This window comes from Apis dorsata, unplaced genomic scaffold (assembly GCF_000469605.1).
Source record: "Apis dorsata unplaced genomic scaffold, Apis dorsata 1.3 scaffold_79, whole genome shotgun sequence".
Classification (NCBI taxonomy): domain Eukaryota; kingdom Metazoa; phylum Arthropoda; class Insecta; order Hymenoptera; family Apidae; genus Apis; species Apis dorsata.
In genome coordinates, this window is record NW_006263377.1 from 222,909 (window position 1) to 229,672 (window position 6,764).

Consider the following 6,764-nt stretch of genomic DNA (forward strand, 5'->3'; position numbering starts at 1 on the left):
TATTGTCTCCGTGGATATTCAGAAGTGACAATCGTCGAATGTTTATATTATTAATGTTGGAACGACGCGATTAATATGGCCGGCAGGTAATAACGGTTGTACCGTATTCGCGAGTGCTCGAAGGATAAGCGCGAGCGGCCGAGGGCCGTTTATGCGCGTCCGTTTAAAAACGCCAGATAGAATCGTACATCATCGGGCGTACGACGGGAAAGAGGCGGTAAAATTAAGAAATTTTCGTTCCGGCACACTACAGCGACGATCAAGCAATTATTTTAAAAGGTCAAGGGGTTTCAGCTGGATAAATTATGCCCGTCGTCCTTTCCCACCCGCGTCGGCGGTCAATAGCTACGAAATAAATGGGTACGCGAACGGTTTCGATTCAGTTCTCGCGTGAACGCGGCTAACGTATGCCCCAAGTCCCGTGAAATCGACGAAAACGGTTGAAGAACGGACGGATTGTGCAAAATGATCAATACGCATTGAAATAAAGAAAAGTGGATGAAAGAAAACGAAACAAAAAGAGAAGAAAGGAATATATTTCGATCATTATCGTTTGATTCATATAATTACAGTTACGATTTATCAATCGAAAATATTCGTTATATTATTCGTTTATTTTTATTAAACTGTCTAATTTGTAAAAAAAAATTTTTAATTATTAATTCGAAATTAATAATAATTTGTACAAGAAGAAATATTTATTCAATTTAATCTATTCAATTTTTAGATTCTGGGAATGCTTTTTTTTGATCGATTAGTAATACTTTTGATCGATATATACAAAATAACTAACAACATAAATAATTCTGATTATCAGAATATATCTATCATTCCGTGTGTAACGACATGGATCGTGACAGATATACACGACCATAACCAGGTTAATCCTTGATTACAAACAAAGCGACAAACGATACACGTAACACGTGAGTTGTTAATCGGAAAGAAGTAGAATATTTAAAATGCGCATATGATCATGTTCGATGTTCTTTACCCGCTGTGCTAACACTCACGATCGTTGGCCGTACGCCATGTGTTCCGCTTCGAATGAAATAAACTGTATCGATGTCACTGGCAATTAGTCGTTGCTCGATATTCGTAATTTTTTTTAAGGCTCGTGCCTTTGGAGTCGTTGAAAGTCCTGACCGGAATGGAGGAGAAGACCGAGCATAAGAGCGGATACAAAAGCATTGTGCACGGTCAGGTCGCCGAGGAGAAGAGGAGCATAGGCTGGCAGGTGCTGTTTGTAATGGCCGGCTATCGGCAACCAGGCGGCAGCAAGAGTTCTGGGCAGGTTTGCTTTGTGGCAAAAACTGTTGTGCAAGTTCGAATTTATTAAAACGGACGAGTCCGGAGTTTATTTGCTGTGTATTGACACAAGATTACATCGTAGCGTATTAATTGAATAAGGGCCACGATAATAGTGCAGATGGCGCCGAAACGGCGCAAAAAATCGGGACAAATCGAGCGAGGAATGGCTAAAAAACCGATCGAATATTCTTTACTGTACGCGCTATCGAGCCACCTCCTCTCCCCTCCACTCCTCTCGACAAGCTACGAGTTGATGGAAACGGTGCGATACGCTCGCGATGCGCGATGATCATCGATTTCAACGAGTTCCACGTACGACGAGGTATCGCGTCGAATCGCTAAGTAACGCAACGATGGAAGATCGATGGGAAGAAGAAACGCCAACGCGATGTTGATCGTAACTGAGGTTTTATCGATGATCCGACGAGTTTTCATACGATTTTTATCGATAATTTTTTTTTTTTTTAATTAAATATCGCGATTTTAATATTTAACCGTTCATAATCCAATTTTATCTAGAGAAAAATTATATAAATTACTATAAAAGTCACTATAATTTTCTTAATTATATTTCAATTTTTTCATCAGTGAAAAATTATTTAATCCAATTTTTGTTTGCCTAAGGAAAAATTATATAAATCACTATAAATAAATTTCTTGATTTTAGGTTTTAATTCTAGAATTGTTAAATTAAATATTGAATAATGTCAAAATTTTGAGTATTGATAAAAAGATTAAATTAAATTTGAACAGAAAAAAATTAAATAAAATTTAGGAAATATAAATATATCGTATATGATTTCATATTAAAGAAGAATTTGTTTGACGCGTTTCGAGGTCACTGATCGCACTTTCTTTCGTTAATATTCATTTTTCTCGATCTTTCAAGATTTGAAATATGCGAGTTACATCTTCATCTGGAAAGCAAGTATTCCACAAAAACGTAAGCAGGAACACTTTTCGATTCAATTATTTTACCTTGTATTCATCTTTTCTTGCGGGCACAGGTATATATATCCTTTGTCTGCCGGTGTAGTCGTTCCGATCGTCGAGCACCTAAACACGTTCTTCGTGCCTACGAAGCGCGGCCGATCCAAAGTATGCATTATCTCAGCCCGAAGCAGTGAAATGGCAGTCTGCTATATAGACGAGTAAGAAGCCGAACCAATCAAAAGCGCAGTGTTTCTACTGTCAGCAATCTTGAAATCTCCAACGAATTTTTCCTTTATAACTTTCATCCCTTTCTTTCATATATTTTCTCACTTAACATCATAACCAATGAAATACTATGCCATCAACACGATTTAGAGGCTTTTCTTTTCTTTATGCCAAAAATACACGAGAGCCTAGTTTTAATTTATTGTGTTTTACTGTAACATATTGTAACTGGCATATATTAATTCTAGGAAAAAAAAATTGATCCTAATGGAAATATCAGCTAATCTAATCTAACCTTGTTTTTAGAGAAATGTATAATAATCGATATCAATTCGAATAAAGAAAAGCGATTCACAAGATTGAAATTTTTGCAAAAACAAGGCAGAAAAAGTACGAATGAGTAACCTAATCTAATCTTTCAGAACAATTTACCTATAATAATCGATATAGATCAACCCAAGGCGATTCATAAGTCTCACGGAGAAAGAGGGAGTGTGAAGGAATAATGGGCTACAGATTTTTTTTTTTCTTCTCTTTAGGGAAACAACAATCTCAGAAATAGCCGGGTAATTGATAAATAGTCGTTGACGACAAACAATACACAGTGAGAGAGGATTAATCCTGGGCCACGAGAGCGATAACTCCTCCCGCATGAAATTTGCAAAACAGGCGGATAGCGTATGGGCTGTTGTCGGTGTGTAAAAGCGAGCCAGCGCACACGAGTTCGTACATGCGAACAGCTCGTCCATCAAATTGAGAACCCTGGTAGGCAGCCGCTATACGCTGCCGGCTGAACGTGCGATCAGCGCCTATACCTTTGCGCGCGCGTTACGCGCCACTCACGTTCCTCTGTTTCTTTTCTTTCCTCACTTCTCTTAGGCAAGAATAAACTATCGCTATTGTTTAACATCCACCGTCGCTAGACGACGATGTCTCGTGCACGTTCGATAGAGACGTAAATCGGCTACCATCGCCTTCGAATCGTTTACTGCGTGCGCCTACTATGCGCCTCCTCCGCTGCAACACGTTTACGAGTGTCCTTCTCTCGATCCTCGTACGAGATACCGGTCTGTACATTAATATCACTACATTCATCGTATAACCGTGCTCATCCACTTCCTGCCTCGATGAAAACACACTTTGTTAACTGTTGCCTTTGTTGTTTATCGTTAAAGTGTTATTCCAACGTTGAATTTATTATATATAACACTGGAAATAAATTCACATCTACTGCTTTTATCGTTGATATCCCGAGAGAGAGAGAGAGAGAGAGCTTTTTAACAAATAATATATCTTTATCTTCTTAATGATATGTCTCCTCTTCTCTCTCTCTCTCTCTCTTTCTCTCTCTTCCTCTCCATCAACTGATAACCGATTCAGATGAATTTTTATGCGTTACGGTAAGCGATCGAAGTAATGTTTAGCGTTAACCAGTGGTAGATCGTATCAAAACGTAACTCGCGATTATTCTTTCGCATGTAAATCGTTGCTTGGACGATGACCAGCCCTGTTTACTAATCGCGTGAAATAATATTATGGATGTTTACGAGTGGCAGCAATGTTATTGAGAAAAACGTGGGACAGGATGTAAGTGATTCTGCGGATCAGAAATTACACTTTCATGCGGTGAATTCCCAACACCCGTGATTAATACCTTCAAGGTTTTCGCGTTTATAACGTAGCAAAGTATAAAAATTGATTGACGATACACATCCAGGGGTTCGCGAAGTGAAATTATGCGGTGGGGCATATGCAAATTAAGAATATCCCGATACATTTTGATCGATGTTAACAATTACTTTTAATGACACGCTTCTACGGCATTTTGTCTCACTATGGCCGTTCCTCGGCCTGTTTTTTTTCGCATGCTACAAATGCGCGCGCGAGAATGCCGCTTTTAACGAACCGCGAATTAAAAATCAATCGACGAAATGTTGCACATAGCAAGAAAATCGAACAACAGTTGATAATTACCGGTTTATATGTTTTTCTTTGGTATTTTCTACGTGTAAATACGACCATTTAAATTCCAGTTCTTTGCCGGACCGTTTAACAAAGAGATTACTAACCCTTTACCTCAACATACAGACATAATCGTTTCATGTATGATACCAAATAAAAACAGATTTTTTATAGCATTCATCTCTGCTCGATTATTATTAAATCTTTCTTTTTGCTAGATCACAAAAAATATCCTTTCAATATTTTTTAATATATAATAAATATATAATCTTGACAAATCTTGATAAAAATGGAAAATAATCTAAAAAAACCAATAAATTTATTTATATTTTTATAATAATTCACAAACAAATAAAAATTATGAAATTGAATCGACAATCATATTCACATTAAATACTACGTACAATGGAAAATAAAAAATTTGAAAAATGTAAAGTACAAAATCTCCTATGAAATGTAAATAAATTGTAATCAATTTTTTAAAATAAATTTTATCTTTAAAATTCTAAGAAATTAATTTTAAAAACAATACTTTAAATTTGTGATATAAAATTTCTATTATAAAAAGATTTCCTATATTATACATACCTATAAGATATATTTATATTTATTAAAAAATAATTTAAAAATAAATTCAATAATTCTATTTTAAAACTACAATAATTAAATTAGAATCAATATTAAATTTGCTTCTATTATTAGGCCTCTTCAAAAAAAGTCTTTTGATAAAATCTTATTTCTTGATAAAAACGTATCGAGCACAGTATCTAAAATATAGTCGAGAGCATATAAGAGAGCACAATAACTATTTTTCGGTTGTTATTCGATTAAAAAACATTTTACTTGCAAAAAAGTTATATAATAAGAATAACATTAAATTATATTTTATTTATTTTAATAAAAATATAATATTAAGAGGTATAATAATTAGTGCAAATATTCAATATCCTCGAGCACGTTTAAAGAATTCAACCGAGCGAGATCGAGATGGAGTCCCGATCAAATGTGAAGGACCACGTAATTTTCAGAGACCCGAATGTTTTTTGAGCGAACAGTACGCAGAAGCGGCGGGCGTGGAGAAGGGAAAAGGGCGTAGTAAGTCATACGGAGAGGCTCGTACGTCATCCTCCATCCGGGCCAACGGAGCAACACATGGAAAGGGTCTGTGGAGCCTCCATACCCGATGAACGCACCTACTTGGCTTGCCTCTTTAGGTCGCTGTAAGCTAGTGTTCAAGGCACCACCACACGCACGTTCACGCACGAACTCACACACTTTAGTCACACCAGTGCGAGTCTCTATAGGTAGGAGAGGCTGAACCACTTGGTCACGGGCGTGCAATACGCACGCCTATATTCGACGCAACTTTACCGATCCGATCTTTTCAATTTTCCAATTGTAAATTAGAGTCTTAAATGATTCGTAAAGAAATCATCGTCGATTGTGTGCTCGGCGGAAACAATGCAAAACATCGACCAGATATCTCTTAACAAGATGGAAAGTTCTCTCAGCCATGTTTGTCAGCCATTGAGGTATAAGAAATTAGATATATCCATACTTGCGATCTTGTCTTCGTACTTGTTCGATTATTAATTATTAATTATTTTTCAGAATCGTGTCCATGGAAGAGGTTAGAAAACAATGGCGAGAAATGAAAAGAAAGTGATGAGAAAACAGGTAGGCGATGCGAGTCGATGTATTATTTACGAAACGATTATGTAACAAACTATCACGGATAATTAGCGAGTCGCGTGAAACGAATCCGTAAAAACCGTCGGCCCATAAATGATTTGTACGATGAACTTCCCTCGTGTTTCTGTTCCAGCAAAACATTTCTACCACACACGAAGACGCGGAACGATCTTGGTCGATACACACGAAGATATGTGCTCTGTATTACCGACGAACCTCGCAGCGACGATAGCGGTAAGCGTGGAGGCACATAAGAGGGAGGGGTAAACGAGCCGAGCCACGATTTCGTCGTCGTAAACGTCAACGTTACGGTTACAGCGTTGTTCCTAGCTGGTTTATATTGAACGAGGTTGCTCCCCGAGGTACGTAACACCTACTGGCAACGGTCGTATCGTCGAGTAGCACCATACTCGTTTTCAACTCGAGTAAGAGAGAGAAAGGAGGAATATAGAAGAGCGAGATAGTGCAAGCCGGGTGAAACCACGTGGCTTTTACGCGGGAATCTCACTGCTTCGGCACAAGAGTTCAAGGTTTGTTAGCTCTCTATCCGTTCATACATGTTTCCGAGGCTAGACGAGCCATCCAATAAAGATCGCCATAACCACCACGCGATATCGATGCGCGTAAATCAAAAAAAAAAA

The 6,764-nt window shown here is 37.6% G+C and overlaps 1 protein-coding gene and 1 long non-coding RNA gene across 5 annotated transcripts in view; one reads left to right on the forward strand and one right to left on the reverse strand.

The window, feature by feature from the left end:
• Nucleotides 1–6,758, forward strand: part of LOC116184968 — a 63,810-nt gene extending 57,052 nt beyond the window's left edge. The window contains exons 2-4 of one of the 2 annotated variants that reach the window (XR_004149656.1): nucleotides 5,460–5,651; nucleotides 5,736–6,357; nucleotides 6,442–6,758. This is a non-coding gene — a long non-coding RNA (uncharacterized LOC116184968). Of the gene's footprint in view, nucleotides 1–5,384; nucleotides 5,652–5,735; nucleotides 6,358–6,441 lie in introns of those variants that run through there. The other variant, XR_004149655.1, reaches the window with a different exon arrangement.
• LOC102673141 (homeotic protein ultrabithorax) overlaps nucleotides 1–6,764 on the reverse strand; it is a 123,692-nt gene that overhangs the window by 108,817 nt on the left and 8,111 nt on the right. The gene's annotated exons all lie outside the window — the stretch shown is intronic.